The sequence below is a fragment of the Entelurus aequoreus genome, linkage group LG21 (genome assembly GCF_033978785.1).
Source record: "Entelurus aequoreus isolate RoL-2023_Sb linkage group LG21, RoL_Eaeq_v1.1, whole genome shotgun sequence".
In the NCBI taxonomy this organism is placed as follows: Eukaryota; Metazoa; Chordata; class Actinopteri; order Syngnathiformes; family Syngnathidae; genus Entelurus; species Entelurus aequoreus.
Window position 1 is genome coordinate 28,382,012 of NC_084751.1, and position 19,090 is coordinate 28,401,101.

Sequence of the window (19,090 nt, forward strand, 5' to 3'; positions counted from 1 at the left end):
CTTGTCTCCGAGCCTATGCTAAGTCTCAGCTTCACGTGTGTTAGGTACACTTGCCTTTTTGTTGTTTTTCCTGTATGTTGGTAGTTTGAATGATTTATGAAGAATAAATCAAATCCTACCTTCACACCTTGGTCCGGAGCTGTCAGTATTGCATTCCGGGAGAAAGAACCGCAGCAAGCTGCACCCCGATCGTGACAGAATGAAGCCACCTAAATTCAGTTCTCGCGCAGATGACAGCCAGGGGATGAAGACGCTGGATGGTGACGGTGCGGCGAAGCCAGAAAGGACGTGTCGTTCACCCAAACTCCGGACGCTACAAGCAGCCGAGTATTCCTCGCCGCCGAAGTTTGGTAATCCAATCCACCACTTCCGAAACATTTCACTGCATGGGCGGTCGAGCGAATGCATGCCATTTCCGATGACGTCACTGAACCGGCGCGCGGCGATGACATCACTACGCCAGGAAGTCACGAAACAGGATTTTCTTTTTTTGCCTTGTGTCTCCCTTTGTCAGCCACCTCCTAAAGACTGTATTCCAAAGATAAAGCATTATCAGAACATTTTTTTGAACATTAGGTCTAGTCAATCCCAGTCACTTTCTGCTTTTTGGACTCCGCCCCTAAGGACCTTAGCCCCGCCCACAACACAGACTTTTTCCTCCTGTCCTCCCACACAATCTGAGGTGGGGGGAGGAAAGAAATTTTCTGGACTATTTAAGGGGGAGGATTTTACCCCCCTCCTGACCTCCCTCCACCCACCCCTAAAGACCTTTCCAGACCGCAAGGAGCGCGTCTGGTATCCGCTTTTTGAGGGTGGGGGGGCTGGTGCCGGGAGCTGTGCTGGTGGGGTGGCTCAGCTCGGCCCAGCCAGGCAGCAACCTCCGGCCCGTCCACCACCACCAGTCCATCGGCATGCCAGGCCGCAACCCCCAGCTCGGCCACCTCCGCCAAGCTCATGGCTAACCTCAGCCCAGGTGGGTTTGCAGACGCCACCATCATCTCCGGTGGGCCTGCAGACGCCACCATCATCTCCGGTGGGTCTACAGACGCCACCATCATCTCCGGTGGGCCTGCAGACGCCACCATCATCACCGGTGGGCCTGCAGACGCCACCATCATCTCCGGTGGGCCTGCAGACGCCATCCTCTCCAGCATCTGAACCTGCTGTTCCAAGTCTAGTTCCTGAACTTCCTGCTCCTCGGCTGGCACCAGTTCCTGTTCCTGCTCCTCGGCGGGCACCAGTTCCTGTTCCTACTCCTCGGCGGGCACCAGTTCCTGTTCCTGCACCTCGGCGGGCACCAGTTCCTGTTCCTGCACCTCGGCTGGCACCAGTTCCTGTTCCTGCACCTCGACTGGCACCAGTTCCTGTTCCTGCACCTCGGCTGCCTCCAGTACCTGCACCTCGGCTGGTACCTGTCGCCGCAGGTAAGTTCCTGTTCCTGTACCTGCACCGAGGCAAACTCCAGTTCCGGTTCCAGTTCCGGTACCTACACTGAAGCGAACTCCAGTTCCAGTTCCGGTTCCAGTTCCTGTACCTGCACCAAGGCGAATTCCAGTTCCGGTTCCTGTACCTGCACCGAGGCGAACTCCAGTTCCGGTCCCTGTACCTGCACCGAGGCGAACTCCAGTTCCGGTTCCTGCTCCACGGCTGCTTCTGTCGCCTGCCGCTCAAGCTCCTGAGGTGCCACCTTCCTCGTCTCCGGCGGGCCTTCCCATGGCGCCGCCACCCTTCTCATCGCCCGCCCTATTGCCGCCGCGACCTACAGCTGGCCGGCTGCGCAAGCGGCCCTCAGACGCCTGCATGCGGCCCTCTGGAGGGCCAATTCATGGACGCCCCGGGCGCAGACAGCAACTACGCCTACGAATTGGACGTAAAACTCTACGACTGCTTATGTTCTGACGTCACTCCCGCCCACCTCCCCGTCAGCCACGAATGTGGCCGTTCCCGGGTCGCCCGCCTCGCCTGCTGCAGCGGCGTTCCACTCGCCGCTGCCACTTGACTTGTCCTAGGTGGATTCGGGGACCTCCCGTGACTTTTGACCCTGCTTGTTTTTTTTGTTTTTTTTGGACATCTGGTATCTGTCCTTGAGGAGGGAACACTGTCATGATCCGTGGTCCGGATCATGTTTTGTGTTATCGGTTTGTTTTGGACTCCTTTTAGTTCCTGTTTATGCATCTCCTGATTTTAGTCACCATGGTTACTTATGATTTTCACCTGCCTTTTACGCGCACCTGTTGCTCATCAGAGTCTACTATTTGAGCCTGCCTTTTCCGTTCACTCGTCGTGGCTTCATCATGTTTCCAGTGCTAAGTTTTGCTTGTCTCCTAGCCTATGCTAAGACTTAGCTTCACGTGTGTTAGGTACGCTTGCCTTTTTGTTGTTTTTCCTGTATGTTGGTAGTTTGAATGATTAATGAAGAATAAATCCAATCCTACCTTCACGCCTTGGTCCGGAGCTGTCAGTATTGCATTCCGGGAGAACGAACCGCAGCAAGCTGCACCCCGATCATGACACTAGAGGGCTGCCAAAAAATATCTGTATCTCAGCAGCGGTATTCAGTTGTAATACACTTTTCCACCACTTGTGGCCGTAAATGATAAATGATAAATGGGTTATACTTGTATAGCGCTTTTCTACCTTCAAGGTACTCAAAGCGCTTGGACAGTATTTCCACATTCACCCATTCACACACACATTCACACACTGCCATCAGGAGCAAGGGTGAAGTGTCTTGCCCAAGGACACAACGGCCGTGACTAGGATGGTAGAAGGTGGGAATTGAACCCCAGTAACCAGCAAACCTCCGATTGCTGACACGGCCACTCTACCAACTTCGCCACGCTTAAAATCTTAGAGAAGTTTCTTAAGCGAAAATATTATGACTATATTGTTTGATTTGCACTTAAATTTTATTGATATTTTATTCAAGAAACATTTATTATTAATTTAGTTTATTTATTTTACCACTTCATAATTGGATGTCAATTATATTATTCAGCAGTTATTTATGAGTCCCGTCTTATGCAGTATATTTGGTTATTACTTATTTTTCTAATCAGCCTGATCTCAGCCTATGGTTTATGTGTTAAATGAATCAACACATGGTTTCATATAATTTGACAAGGTCGTAAACTGACAACAGGCTGGATATAATTATTAAATAGAGTGAGATTACTCCACTTGCCCACTACCTCTGTAGTGGATAAGTTGGGCACGGAGGTCAAAAAGGTTAAGAACCCCTGCTCTAGATCACATTGGTAGAAATTTTCCACACAGGAAGATCCATCAGTGACACATTTTCAACTTTCAACACTTTGTCTTTTCCACAACACAGACTTTGAGCTGTCAGCAATACATCTCAACATGGAGTCCCCTATTGTCAGACACTAGCTGCACTTTACAACGAGAGACAGAACATGGAGAGAAAATGATACCCTGCGAGGTTGCCAAAAGAGAATGTGGCAGCAAACGAAAGCGTTTTGCTTGCAGAGAAATGTTGACTATGAATCCAATAACAACATCACTATTGTCAAACATTGAGGCACAGGCGTTAAGCTGTTAGCATGTTTTCGAGGGTACAAGAAGACTTCACTGCATTGATGAAAACGGTTCAGGGTTGAGCGCACAACATAGCAGAATCAAAAGGTGACTGCAGTGCTGTTGTTCCTTACAAGTTCTTAATGATAATTGACACTATTTGTATTCGAAATAAAATACAAAGACCCAAAATGATACAGAAGTCAAACCTACAGCTTTATTGCTCACCCCCTAACTACATTTGTGTGTGTACATAGGCACGTCATCTCATTGCAACCTTTGGCAAAATAAATAATCAGAACAATTCCAACAAAGACTGGAAATTATCCAACAAGTCTTGGAAATTGTAGTGATAAAGCAGTATATGCATTGTATCATTCATGAGATTGCTACACTAGAGAAAAATAATGACACTTGCAACCTTTGACAAAATAGATCACCAGAACAACTCCAAAGAAGACTGGAAATAGTCCACAAAGTCATGGGAATTGCCATAATAAAAGGCTAGAACATGTTATTTCATTCATGGATCGCTCCTCTAGTGAAAATTAATGACAATTGCAACAGTTGTCGAAATAAATAACAGAACGACTCCAAAGAAGACTGGAAATAATCTACAAAGTCATGGAAAGTAATAGCAGTAATAAAATCAGGATAAAATGTGTTATTTCATTAATTCATGCACCACTTTTTGTATGCAATGAATGACAGGTGCAACCTTCTCCAACAAGACTGGACATATTCACAATCATTTAAAGATTAAGCAGTAAAATAACAGAACATAAGTGATGGAAAAGGAAACAAGCCTTAACGCTTCATGTTGTGTTTTATACTGAAGCTAAAATTAACTCTGGTAAATAAAACTGTATATATTTATACTTGAGCTGTCAATAAGATGAACGTTTTATTTATGGTTAATTCCAAAAAAGTGTTTGTAGTTAACCCACTCGCTGTTTGTAGGGGACCAAATTCCGAGATCACCCGTGAATGTCAAAAAATCGCAAGTATTTTGCTCATGAAAATGTTGATTTCTGACACACAGTCGCCCCCCAAAATTCTCCTACTACCTTGATGTTAACGTTGTTCTTTGATTTAGGAGCAACATTTGTGATAAAAAGTGAGTTTTGTTATTTTATTTGAGTCTAACCAATGTGCTGTATAATATGTAGGGATGATGTTTGATAAAAAATGATCGAATTCGAGCCTATTATCGAATCCTCTTATCGAACCGATTCCTTATGGATTCTCTTATCGAGCCCAGATAGGTTGTTGTATATGGAAAAAAACACACAATATTTGGTTTAACAAAAGCTCACTTTTATTATATAAGAAAAAAATAAAATCTAATAAATAAATAAATATTGACTGTTACCCCCCTAAAAAAATAAAATAAAATAAATAAATATTGACTGTTGTTACCCAAAGTATATTAAGTGGGATTTTTCAGAAAAACAAATATATACAGTAACACAAAAACAACCTGTCTCTGTGATCACTATAGGTGTATAAATAATAATATAGTGTTAAATGAAATCAGTCCCTTGGGCACAAAACTGAAAATAATACAGCTCTCCAAAAAGTGCACTTCTGCTGCTATTTGACAAAACTGTTTGTTATGATGCTTTGACATTTTTGCACTTTATTTCTTTATTGACAGAAAATTCAATGAAGAGAAAAGTTGTTTGCAAATGTGGTTACAATGCTAAAAAATGAAAAGTTAAAGGCCTACTGAAATGAATTTTTTTTATTTAAACGGGAATAGCAGATCCATTCTATGTGTCACACTTGATCATTTCGCGATATTGCCATATTTTTGCTGGAAGGATTTAGTAGAGAAAATCGACGATAAAGTTCGCAACTTTTGCTCGCTGATAAAAAAAGCCTTGCCTGTACCGGAAGTAGCGTGACGTCACAGGAGCTAGTATTCCTCACAATTCCCCGTTGTTTACAATGGAGCGAGAGAGATTCGGAGCGACAAAGCGACGATTACCCCATTAATTTGAGCGAGGATGAAAGATTCGTAGATGAGGAACGTTACAGTGAAGGACTAGAAAGGCAGTGATGGACGTATCTTTTTTCGCTCTGACCGTAACTTAGGTACAAGGGCTCATTGGATTCCACACTCTCTCCTTTTTCTATTGTGGATCACGGATTTGTATTTCAAACAACCTCGGATACTATATCCTCTTGAAAATGAGAGTCGAGCACGCGAAATGGACATTTAAAGTGACTTTTATCTCCACGACAATACATCGGTGACACACTTAGCTACTGAGCTAACGTGATAGCATCGTTCTCAAATGAAGATAGAAACAAAATAAATAAACCCCTGACTGGAAGGATTGACAGAAGATCAACAATACTATTAAACCATGTACATGTAACTACACGGTTAATAATTCTCAGCCTGGTAAGGCTTAACAATGCTGTTGCTAACGACGCTAAGGCTAACTTAGCAACTTAGCAACCGGACCTCACAGAACTATGATAAAAACATTAGCGCTCCACCTACGCCAGCCAGCCCTCATCTTCCCATCAACAGCCGTGCTCACCTGCGTTCCAGCGATCGGCGGCGCGACGAAGGACTTCATCCGTGGGTTTGGCGGCAAGCATCGGCTAGGCGTATGCTTTCAGGGTAAGTAGTCCTTGTTGTGTTGCTGTAAGTATTGTACTTAGCCGCTAATACACCGATCGATCCCACCTACAACGTTCTTCTTTGCAGCCTCCATTGTTCATTAAACAAATTGCAAAAGATTCACCAACACAGATGTCCAGAATACTGTGGAATTTTGTGGAAGAAAACAAGAGGTTTTTGTATCGGGTCCGATGGGGTACAACCACTTCCGTGGATTTTGTGACGTCACGCGCATAAATCATATCCAAAGGAGTTTTTCAACCGGAAGTGTGGCGGGAATTTTAAAATTGCACTTTATAAGTTAACCCGGCCGTATTGGCATGTGTTTCAATGTTAAGATTTCATCATTGATATATAAACTATCAGACTGCGTGGTCGGTAGTAGTGGGTTTCAGTAGGCCTTTAAAGCTAAAAAAAGAAATACACTTTATTGAGTTAAAATCTTTCTTTATAGGGGGAAAGATGTGATGTTATGAGCTAGGGAAAATAACAACTACACTACCCAGCATGCAACGGGAGTGACGAGCATGCGCGGTAGCCCCGAAAAGTGTTGTTGCATGTTGCCACCCGGCAGCTAAGAATGAGGTTATGAGCACACTGTGAAAGTAAACGTCAAGAACTCAGCCAACACGCCTCGTCTGCATTATTTATAATTAGACAGACAACACATATTACAGTGTGATTTTGTTTTGTTTACAAGGAAAGAAAAACAAAAGTTAAAAAAAGGGAGATATATGTTGTATATATATGTATGTGCTGCGGTTACTTTAAGAACATTGCGACAGCTGCCGTAAAGGAGGTGCGTTGCTAGCCTGGTTGCTATGTTTCCGGTTGGTCGTAAAAGTGTTCGTCATGTGTTTGTACCCTGCTCAAATCACTCAGTAAAGTTATTCATTGGATTATACCTTTTGTTTTAAACTTTATTACACCTTGGAGCGCTTTTTCCGGTCCATTGTTTTCCTGCTTTCGCTATCTGCGCCTACTGACTGAGCTACGTGACGTCATTTCTTGTGATGTCACACGGAGCATTTCTGGTCGGGACGGGATTCCAGGGATTCGAATAAAGATCCAACTCTTTTTCTTTACTATAGTGGTCTCGATAACGGGTACCGGTTCTCAAAAAGGGATTCGAGTCCGAGGACTCGGTTCTCTTCTTATCGAACAACTGGGAAAACCGGTTTCGAGTATCATCCCTAGTATATAATTATTTGTATTTATCTGATGGTTCCAAACCAATTTCCACACGGTACACATAAAAAGAGAGCAACGGGATCTGTTTATGGTGTCAAACAAATTCGGTGTTTGACTAGTAGGAGTCATGGTTAGAAATAGTGCCAAGGACAAGCCTGTGCTTGAAAACCTTCTTCTGTGGTTAAAATCTCCTGATTGGGAACACTTGACCTTCTTGGTGAAACACTTAAACAAAAAAGATGAAAGCAGTGTTCCGCCATTGTTCAGTAAAGATTTAAAACAAACTGGAACTATTAATAGTACACTCCAAACACTAATAAACTTTACTACAAATAAGATAAATGGTCACACTTTTTAAACTTTTACTGTTGTATTTGTCGGAATCCATATACTTTGTTAAAATAAACATTGCAAACCAAAGTGTGGCTCAAGGGACATTTTGTTTTACAACCGATTATTGTTCCTTCAGATAGCTAAACACAGGGGTTCTTAACATTTTTGACCTCGGGGCCCAACTATTCCACTACAGAGGGGTCTGAGGTAACCTGACTCTCGCCTGATCCTTGTCGTTCGCTGAGCTCCACACATAAATCTGGGAGTTCTCCGTAGGAGATGTATTTCAGAAGGAGGGGCCTTGTAAAAAAAATCATTGTATGTGATTGGATAAACCACTTGTCTGTTATCTTGAATGACGTGCTACTTCAACCACTCACATCAAAATCAACTCGTGACGCTGATGAGAGCGACGCTGCGAAATCCAAACCCGGTCGGAAGGAGAGCCAAAACATTCTTGTCACCAATAAATGCTTTCAAAACCGTTCTCTGTTCATCTTTTAAATAATTAGTATTCGATCGATGTCGCAAAACAGTTGCAATAGCAGAATCAATGTCAGCACACGACTCCTCGATCCGTGCCGCCATTGTTGTTTGAATCAAACAGTCCCTTCGTTGCTACGTCACATCTATGAAATCCCGCCCGGAGATCCTGATTTGGTCATTATTTTTTGCTATCTGGAAGGAGTTTGCAATGCCTTCGAGCCCAGATCCTTGTATTGAGCTCAGCAAAATATCTGAGGACCACTCAAATATGAACACTGAATTAATAATCTTGCTCTTAATTTGAATCGTTTTCAATAATTATATCTAACCTTCTTACCTACATGTCAAACCTTGTAAAATTATATGAAACCATGTGTTATTCACAAACAATATTACCAAGGCTTAGGTCAGGCTGATTATAAAAATAAATACTACTAAAATATGGAACTCATAAAAACTGATGAAAAGTACATTTACAGTATGTACAATTACACAGTGATAAAACAAAGAAAAATCTAACTTAATTGATTACAAATATAAATAATATATGTTTCTAAAATAAAATTAAAGTGCAAATGAAAATACAGTTTCACCACTTTAGTCATAATTTTTGCGCTCAAAGGGGAACCACACTTATTGGGGAATTTTTCCTATCATTCACAATCCTTATGTAAGACAAGAAAGCATATGTTTTTCTTTTTTCATGCATTCAAGCTAGTAAATAAATGCGAGCAAAAGGCAGCTTAAATGGAGTCAATGGGAGTCACTCTATTCTGCCATGTAAAAGGGTTAGAGGGGAATATCACTTTTTTTGGTAATTTTGCCTATCGTTCACAATCGGATGAATTTTTTTATGCATTCTAACTTTTGAATAAACGTAAATAAAACTCTGCTTACAACTGAGCCAATGGAGGTCCTATAATCCGTCCATAAAACCCAATAAAAAAATATCTGAAAAACCGCCAACAATACTCCATTAACATTTTGTGGCTTGAATATTAACCAAGTATTAGTGTTGTTGTTATTATAAGCACTAACGCAGACACACTATTTATAGCGGCGCCCTGATAACGAGCTGCTTCCCTGTTTCCTTGCTCGTCAATCTTTACGGCTTCCATAGGCTCCATTGTAAGCAGACTTTTGATCGCATTTGTTAACTATTTAAAATCCATCCATCCATCCATCCATCTTCAACCGCTTATCCAGAATCGGGTCGCGGGGACAACAGCTCCAGCAGAGACCCCCAGACTTCCCTCTCCAGAGCAACATTAGCGACTTCCTCCTGGGGAATCCCGAAGCGTTCCCAGGCCAGAGAGGAAATGTAATCCCCCCATCTGGTCCTTGGCCTGCCGCGGGGTCTCCTCCCAGTGGGACGTGCAACGAGGACCTCCCTGGGGAGACGCTCGTGAGGCATCCGCACAAGATGCCCGAACCACCTAAGCTGGCTCCTTTCCAAGCGAAGGAGCAGCGGCTCTACTCCGAGTCTCTCTCGGGTGACTGAACTTCCCACCCTATCTCTAAGGGAGATGCCAGCCACCCTTCTGAAGAAAAAATACATCCATCATGTCTTTTATAATGATTGTGCGTCTACTGTGGTAGCTTGGTGCTGCAGGGTATTCCGAGGTGCTGCGAGTCGGCCAGTTGTTGGGGTAGCGACCTTGTGTGTCAGCATGTCTGTGATCTTCTTTTAATTCTTTTTTTTTTTTTTTAATAGATTTAATTATTTATTTATTCTTATTTTTTTAATATATTTTATTAATATTATTATTATTATTGATTTATTTATTTTATTTATTTATTTTCCCCTACCTCAGGGGGGGACTCGGCGGGGCGGTTGCTGGTTGTTCCATCTCCATCATTGGGGTCCCTGCGGGTGGGGTGGGTGGTTCCCGTGGCCCCATGCTGGGTGGTCCTGTGGCGGCTGGCTTGGGTGGGGTGGCCGTGGGCTGGCCTCGCCGCGCTCTCCGGGGGTGTGGGGGGGCTCGTGGGGGCCGGGTTGCCGGTGGGGCGGGGGCGGTCTTCCCGTCCGGTTGCGGGGGGTCTCCGGGCCCCTCGGGCGGGGCGTCCCGCCTTTCTTGTGGGGTGTGGTCTCTCGCTGGCTTGGGGTCTGGCTGCCCCCTGCATTTCTCGTGCCTTGTCCTCTGCCGGGTGCGTCTGTCTGCGGCCTGCTGCTGGCCCTTGTGGGCGGCGCAGTGGGCCAGGCTCTGGGGTTCCTGTCGCTGTCCGGCTTGGCTGCGTGGGGGCGGTGGTCCCTGGTACCCTGGGCACCACACCTACTGTTTGTGGGATGGGCTCTCGGGGAGGCTGGGGCCGTACTCTGACTCCCGCACACACTGGGAGTCAAATGTATTGTACATGCAAATTCACATATACTCACATACATACATACAGACATACATAGGTACCTACGCTCCCACATACATATACAAATACAGTACATATTTACACACTCAAAGTTCGTACATCCACACGCACGCTCATTATACAAACATACTGTATACACATACTGTACATATACATTCACTGTAAAAACATACATATACACATACTGTACATATACACTCACTGTACAAACACACACATACACATACTGTACATATACATTCACTGTACAAACACACACATACATATACTGTACATATACATTCACTGTACAAACACACATATACACATACTGTACATATACATTCACTGTACAAACACACACATATACATTCTATACATATACATTCACTGTACAAACACACATATACACATACTGTACATACATTCACTGTACAAGCACACATATACACATACTGTACATATACAAGTACATATGCACACATACACTCATGCATATAATCGTGTTTCATCAAACATATATCAACGTTGTTGCCCTAGGGTAAACTGGGTATAACACATGGCACACTGACAAAGCTTATCCTATTGTTACTATAACAATCTACAAGGTTAATGTAGGTTGCTTCTCTTTCTTCCCCTCCATTTTTCTGCATTCTTTCATATCTCAAGTTATCATTACGTATATGTATTGTTGCATTTGAACAATTGTATTGTTGATAATAAAGGTAAAGTATTGGTATTGTTTATTATCAATAGCACTATTTCTATTGGTATTCATATTGCTCCATTTTTAGTGTAATAATGCTCATTGTCATTTCTGTATTATTTTTTATTTTTACTAACTGCTTATTTGCTATTACTTTTACCATCATATTTGTACATGTCGTATTTGCTGATGTTGCTCTGTTGTTGTTGTTGTTGTTGTGTTTGCTGTTGTTGTTTTTGTCTCTCTGTCTAATCCCCCTCTTGTCCCCACAATTCCCCCCTCTGTCTTCCTTTTTTTCTCTTTCTATCCCCTCCTGCTCCGGCCCGGCTGCACCAAATGATAATATAAATACATTTAATAAAGTCAAAATACAAATAAGGCAACAAGAGAAGTATCCTACACTTCTCTTTTGTAAAGTAAATCTGAACAGCCGATATGGGCATCCACATCTACTATATGATTTGCCTGAGAAGCTGGGCAGGACACTATAAAAAAAAAAATTTACAAAAAAAATAAAAAAATTATATATATATATATATATATATATATATATATATATATATATATATATATATATATATATATATATATATATATATATATATATATATATATATAATGATTGTGAACGATTGGCAAAAGTGCAGTCCCCCTTTAAAAACACTCCCATCAAGGTTTTATTAAGTAAGTATACAGTATATGTAATGTAGTAACAGGCACATTTATAATAACATGTAATATTTACGTACTTTGCCCATTTTAAGTGTTAATTTCATAGACACATCACATCAATTGCTTTTTCCTTTAACAACAACACTAATTACTACTCAGAGCAGACTTCATGAGTGCCAACAAACATAATAAAACATTACTTACTGTACAATGTCTGCTCTCACTAGAATGCCAACTGATGGTTTGTTAATTTATTCCCGTTTAAATTAACAGTGACTCATAATCCTCGCGAAGAAAGAATGGGGGCGTAACCAAGCGTCTTTTGGGCCTTTTTTTTTTGCAATTCCCGGGTATAAAGCTGGGTGTCAAAGTGTACCAACTTGTCAGTTTATGTCCACATTATTTTATTATACAGGTGAGAGGTATGATTTATAATCTAGAATTAACTTTCACCAGGTCAGAGGCGAGAGAGCAGTTTCCCAGCTCATGATATCAATATAGCAGCATAAGCTATAGTTACCTCTCTCTAAACAATGCGCCGCTAAATGTAGGTCCTTAACGTCAGCGCTTATAATAACAGTACCACTAATACTTGGTTAATATTCAGTTCAGGAAATGTAAATGAAGTATTGTTGGTGGTTTTTAGATGTTTTCTAGCTGTGACATTAGGTTATATACCTGTGACTGTGGTTCTTGCACCCATATTTTGCCCACTTCATTCTTCCTGCAGAAGCTGACACTTTCTGAGTTGGGCGAAGCTACTGCAGGTGCAGTATGTGATCCTCATTAGAAGCACTGTCTTCATCACCTCTGCTGCACAGCTCGCTTGACAGGGGGAACCGGAGAGTTGGCGAGAGCACGTGTGCTTGCAGCTGCGGTTCGAATTGAAGTGCTAAAGCCCACTACCTTGACTCTGGACTTGGACTTAGTTAGATATATTGTGGGCAATACATTGTGAGGATACTAGCCGACGGCCTGTATAGGTCCGGAACAAGTATTCTTACTTAGTTCCTAGCAATCTCGGGAGTATGGCTAGTGGGGAGACTGACTTTGAAGGTGGAGGGAATGTAATGGACGTTAGTAAACGTAAGGATATGTGGATATGTGGATATGTGCGGGAGGAATAAAACGAGGAAGCAAAAGAAGGAAGATAATGGTGGTAGCTGTTCCAATGATACTATAACAATCTACAAGGTTAATATAATTGGCTTCTCTTTCTTCCCCTCCAAGTATCTGCTTTCTTTTGAGTTGAGTTGAGTTTGAGTTTATTTTGAACATGCATCACAATTTCCAATTCCTCTATTCAACATGTTCGAAAAGGAGTAGGAAGAAGCAGTCACACCTGGGTGAAGTCTGGTCTGGGTTTCATCTGGTTTCATGTTTTGTCATTTCCTGTTTTATTTTGAAATGCTGACTCTCCCTCTCGTTTCAGGTCACTTGCCTTTCCTCCTGTTTCACTGGTCTGACGTCTTTCCTGATTACCTGATTGCGCCCACCTGTGCCAGAGTGTTTTCGTATCTTCTTGTGCGTACCTCCATCGTTCCTTTGCCACAGTCTTGTCCACAGCCATTGCCACTTTTTGTATTTTTGATCCACGGGAGATTCTTTGTTTGTAACCTTCTGTCAGGTAAGATTAGCTTCTTAGCATCGCCTCCGTTGGAGCGCTTTTTGTTGTATTTGTTAGTTTTTGTTCTTAGCCCCTTTTCCGTCTATAGCCGGAGCGTTTTGAGTTGTTAATATTTTTGTTAGTTTAGTAGTCAGGTTAGATCTGTTTTGATAGCCTGTTTTGTTTCTCCCTTTTTGGACCCCTCCCCTTCTGAGAATAAACAACTGTTTTCAGAAATCCTGCATCTGTGTCCAGAGTCCTAGTCGGGACGTGACAGAAGCAGAGTTTATTTAATCCTACCCCTTTTCCTTTACATAGCAGTTGGTAAAACTTTTGTTCACTTCCTGTTCTCAATTTATTCACAATATACTCCATAAGAAATTACAATAAAATAAATAAATAAATACTACTTGGTGAAGTAAGTTATATTTCATATGGTGAGTGTTCTGGTTGGAGGAGGGAGTTGTGACGGCACAGAACCACAAGGGGGTAAAATTGCTATATATATATATATATATATATATATATATATATATATATATATATATATATATATATATATATATATATATATATATATATATATATATATATATATATATATATATATATATATATATATATATATATATATATATAAACAATATAATATAATAAATTGTATTATATAATAAATTACTTTGCTTAATACATTCCATAATTTAATTCCACATACTGATATACTGAAGGTCTTAAGTGTTGTGTGTGCGTACAAATGTTTTAAATTAAATTTTTCTCTTAAGATTATATTAGTCCTCTTTTGTTGAGAAGAATTGTTGTATATTCTTGGGTAGCAGATTACAGTATGCTTTGTGTATAATTTTAGCTGTTTGCAAATTCACTATGTCGTGGAATTTCAGTATTTTTGATTCAATAAATAAGGGGTTTGTATGTTCTCTATATCCAACATTATATATTTTTCTAACTGATCTTTTTTGTAACACCGTTAATGAATGAAGTGTACTTTTGTATTTCAAGTTATCATTACATATATGTATTGTTGCATTTGAAACAATTGTATTGTTGATAATAGAGGTAATTATTGTTATAACTCATTATCAATAGTGCTATTTCTATTGGTTTTTGTATTGCTCCATTTGTAGTGTAATAATGTTCATTGTCATTTCTGTATTATCAATATCTATTTCACTAACTGTTTCTTTGCTATCACTTTTACCATCATATTTGTACATATCCTATTTGCTGATGTTGTTCTGTTGTTGCTGTTGTTGTTGTTGTTGTGTTTGCTGTTGTTGTTGTCTCTGTCTTATCCCCCTCTTGTCCCTGCAATTTCCTCCTCTGTCTTCCTTTTTTTCTCTTTCCATCCCCTCCTACTCCGGCCCGGCTGCACCAAATAATAATATAAATACATTTAATAAAGTCAAACACAAATAAGGCAACAAGAGAAGTATCACACACTTCTCTTTTGTACAGTAAATGTGTACAGCTGATATGGGCATCTACATCAACAATATGATTTGCCTGAGTAGCTGGACAGGACAAAAAAACATTTAAAAAAAAGCAGTTGCTTTGATACAAATAATAGTAAGGGATGATAGAGAGAAGTTAATGATCATTGTTTTCAGGGAGAATTAGGGTCGAAAAGGATAGATCCCATGAGACTGACTAGGATTATAAGGGATACAATTGGGGAGGTAAAATTTGTGAAATTTCTGACTGATGGAATTTTGGAAAATTTGGAAACTTAGTTGTGATCCCGTGCAGCAGGTGGAAAAGGCTAAAGTGTTGACAAATGTGGAAACAGTTAAGGTGGACAAAGTGGTGAAAGTTGGTGAGAAAAGGCAAAATGTATGCAGAGGCATAGTAACTAGGATCCCTATAAAGCTCAAAATGGAAGAACTTGTGGAACGGATTAGAAGGAGGACTAAAACTGTTAAAACTGATGAGAAGAGCAGATAAATTGAAAGCAGAAACTGTAATGGTTGAGTTCGAGCCAAAAGAAATCCCAGAGAGGTACATTTTGGTCTTGTAAAGTATGATGTGAGACAGTTTATTCCTAAACCTATGAGATGCTATCGATGCCAGGAGTTTGGGCACATTGCAAAGTTGTGCTCGCAGTAGTGGGCAGCATGAGTATGGCAAATGTGGCCAGGGAATTTAACCAAAGTGTTGTTATTGTGGAGGGGACAACAGCGGGAAATGTGAAGCAATGAAAAGAGAAGTAGAGGTGCAGCAAATAAAAGTGAAGACTAAAGTGTCACATGCGGCGGTAGTTAAAACAATGGAAAGGCAGAAAATTGATGACCCTGTTAATTTGCAAAAAGAAAGTTTGGAAAGAAGTAAAGTATGGGTTGAGAAGAATAAATACTGTTATTTATTGCTGGCGTCATAAATGCAACACATGAGATCAAGTCCAAAACTGAAAGAATCCAGGTTGTGGTAAGGGCAGCAGAGCACCACTTGGATATGATAGGCTTAAGATGAGAGGAGATCAATGATGTGTTGCGAGCTACTAAATATTAATAATACTCATGCTCTTTCTTCATTGGAATGCTGGGAGTTTGATTGCAAATGGTCAAGAATTCAAACAGTTTATTGATGGAGAGTTGAAAAACCTGGCATTATATGTATTCAGGAATCGTGGTTGTAGCCGTCTCTTGACTTTGTTATTAATGGATATGTATCTATTAGATGTGATAGAGCGCAGGGAACTGGTGGAGGATGTGTGATGTTTATAAAACAAGGTACTTCGTACTGGGTTATGGATTTGGTGGAAAGAGCAGGAGTATATTGTGACTAAAATATGGATAGGTACGAGAGCGTTTGTCATTATAAATGACTATAATCCTTGTAAAAAGTTGGAGATAAACAAACTGGAGGAAATAGACTGGAGGAATATGACTTTAATAGTCAGTGGGGTATGAGGGAGTGATCGAATAGATGCTAATGGAATTATGATTGAGTAGTTGATGAATGGGGCAGCACGGTGGAAAGGGTGTTAAGTACTTGTGCCTCACAATACGAAGGTCCTGGGTTCGATCTTGGGCTCGGGATCTTTCTGTGTGGAGTTTGCATGTTCTCCCCGTGACTGCGTGGGTTCCCTTCCGGTACCCTGGCTTTCTCCCACCTCCAAAAACACGCACCTGGGGATAGGTTGATTGGCAACACTAAATTGGCCCTAGGTGTGAACGTGAGTGGGAATGTTGTCTGTCTATCTGGGACAGTGTGCACACCCCTTGACTCCATAAGGGACAAGCGATTGAAAATGGATGGAGTTAATGAATGAGAAGTGTCTCGTTTGTTTAAATGATGGCAGTCCCACAAGGATTAATGTTAATTCAGGTAAAGAGTCAGTGCTTGATCTTACTTTGGTGTCAAGTAGTATTGCAGCAAGCTGTGATTGGTCAGTGGATAAAGTTGATCCAGTTTGGTGTAAGTTACATATCATTGTGCCTGAAATTGGAAAAAGTGGGAGAGGAAGATGGGTATTTGGAAAAGCAAACTGGGGAAAGTTTGCAGATGTTAGTGAAAAGTCATTTGAAGAAATTGATGTTGACAATGAAGTCACAATAGTAGACCTTGATTGTAATATGAAGCAGGGTATTCTGCTAGCTGCTGCAGAAGCTATCCCGAAGAGTAAAAGAAATAAAAGCAAGAACATTGTACCGTGGTGGAATGATTAGTAGGTAGTTATTAAAAGTAGGAACGAGGCATTAAAATTGGTTAAAAGGACACATAATGTTCAGTATCTGATTCAGTATAAGCAAACTCAGGCTGTGGTCAGGAGAACGATAAGACTAGCTAAAAGGAAATATAGGAAAGGATATTGTGATTCTATTGGGAGCAAAATTAATATTAAACAAATATGGGGGTGTGATTAGAAAGATGGGTTGGGATAGGAGAAATCAGGCCCTTCCTGTTCTCAGTGATGTAAGAGTGACTGCAGTGAATAATAAAGGGAGGGCTGAATTATTGGCAGAGACTTTTGCTAAGGTTCACAGTTCTGAGAATTTGAATGAGCAAGAAATACAAGGCCGACGGAAAACCAAATTGGAAAATAGCGAAGCCTTTTGTATAAAATCTGATTTTGATGGCCCGAGATAGTATTGAACTACCGTATTTTCCGGACCGTAGGGTGCACCGGGTTATAAGGCGCACTGCCGATGAATGGTCTATTTTGGATCTTTTTTCATATATAAGCCCCATTAAAAGGAGTCATATTATTATTACTTTTTTCTAAATTGAAAACACTTCCTTGTGGTCTACATAACATGTAATGGTGGTTCTTTGGTCAAAATGTTGCATAGATTATGTTTTATAGATCATCTTCAAGTCGCTTTCTGACAGTCGCTTCCGGATGTGGGCGGTCTTATTTACGTAGCTCACCTTTGACAGCGTCTTCTCCCCGTCATATTTGTTGTAGCGGTGTAGCGTGCAATGACAGGAGTAGAAGAAGTGTCAAAAGATGGAGCTAACTGTTTTAATGACATTCAGACTTTACTTAAATCAATAACAGAGCAGCATCTCCTCATCCGGAAACAACAACACCGGAAATGTCCATCCATCCATCCATTTTCTACCGCTTATTCCCTTCGGGGTCGCGGGGGGCGCTGGCGCCTATCTTAGCTACAATCGGGCGGAAGGCGGGGTACACCCTGGACAAGTCGCCACCTCATCACAGACACCGGAAATGTGTCCCGTGAAAAACCGTCTGACCGGAACTCTCTAATAACTAAAGTTCCTTGGGTGAATAATTTAAACTCACTACGGGATGTTTTAGCGCTTTAATGGCGAGTTTACTGACGGATATAAGTAAGAACTTTACACTACTTTATATTACAAATGGCAACAGTGGAGGATAAATGTCCCATAACAAGAGGAAAGAGAAAAAGAAGAAGCTTATCAACTACGGCGGACGCGCGCAATTTTTCAGGATTTATGCAGATCCCAAATACAGATCAGCAGGTACCAGAAGGTAAGAAAGGTTGCTTTTGCATAGTCTTGTGAAACAAAACGCCAGATAATATGTTTTACCTTATACACACAACATAATACTCGTATGTTGAAGCACATCAAGCGGTGCAGCTTCATAGCTTACCAAAGTCGTACTAAAACATTTTGATAGATTTTTGAGCGCCGTGTGTAATGTTTTATATTTTCAATGGAACATATCAAATGTTGGTGTTGTTTACTTGAGTCATATGGCCATCCTAGTGCAGACAACACATATCTTTTATGTTTGAATGCCATCTACTGGTCACACTTATTACACCATGTACCAGATAAAATTGCTTCGAGGTCGGTAAGCAAAACCAGAATTATTCCGTACATTAGGTGCACCTGGTTATAAGGGGCACTGTCGAGTTTTGAGGGAAAAAAATGATTTTAAGTGTGCTTATAGTCCGGAAAATACGGTAATTACTGAACAAGACAAAACAAACTGCCCTGGGAATTAATGAAGTAACGTATAGCATGATGAAACATCTGATCTAATTAATAAGGTATCGGATGTAGGATATTTGCCCAGGAGCTGGAAATAAGCACTCATTGTTTCTATATATAAACCAGGAAAAGATGCCAG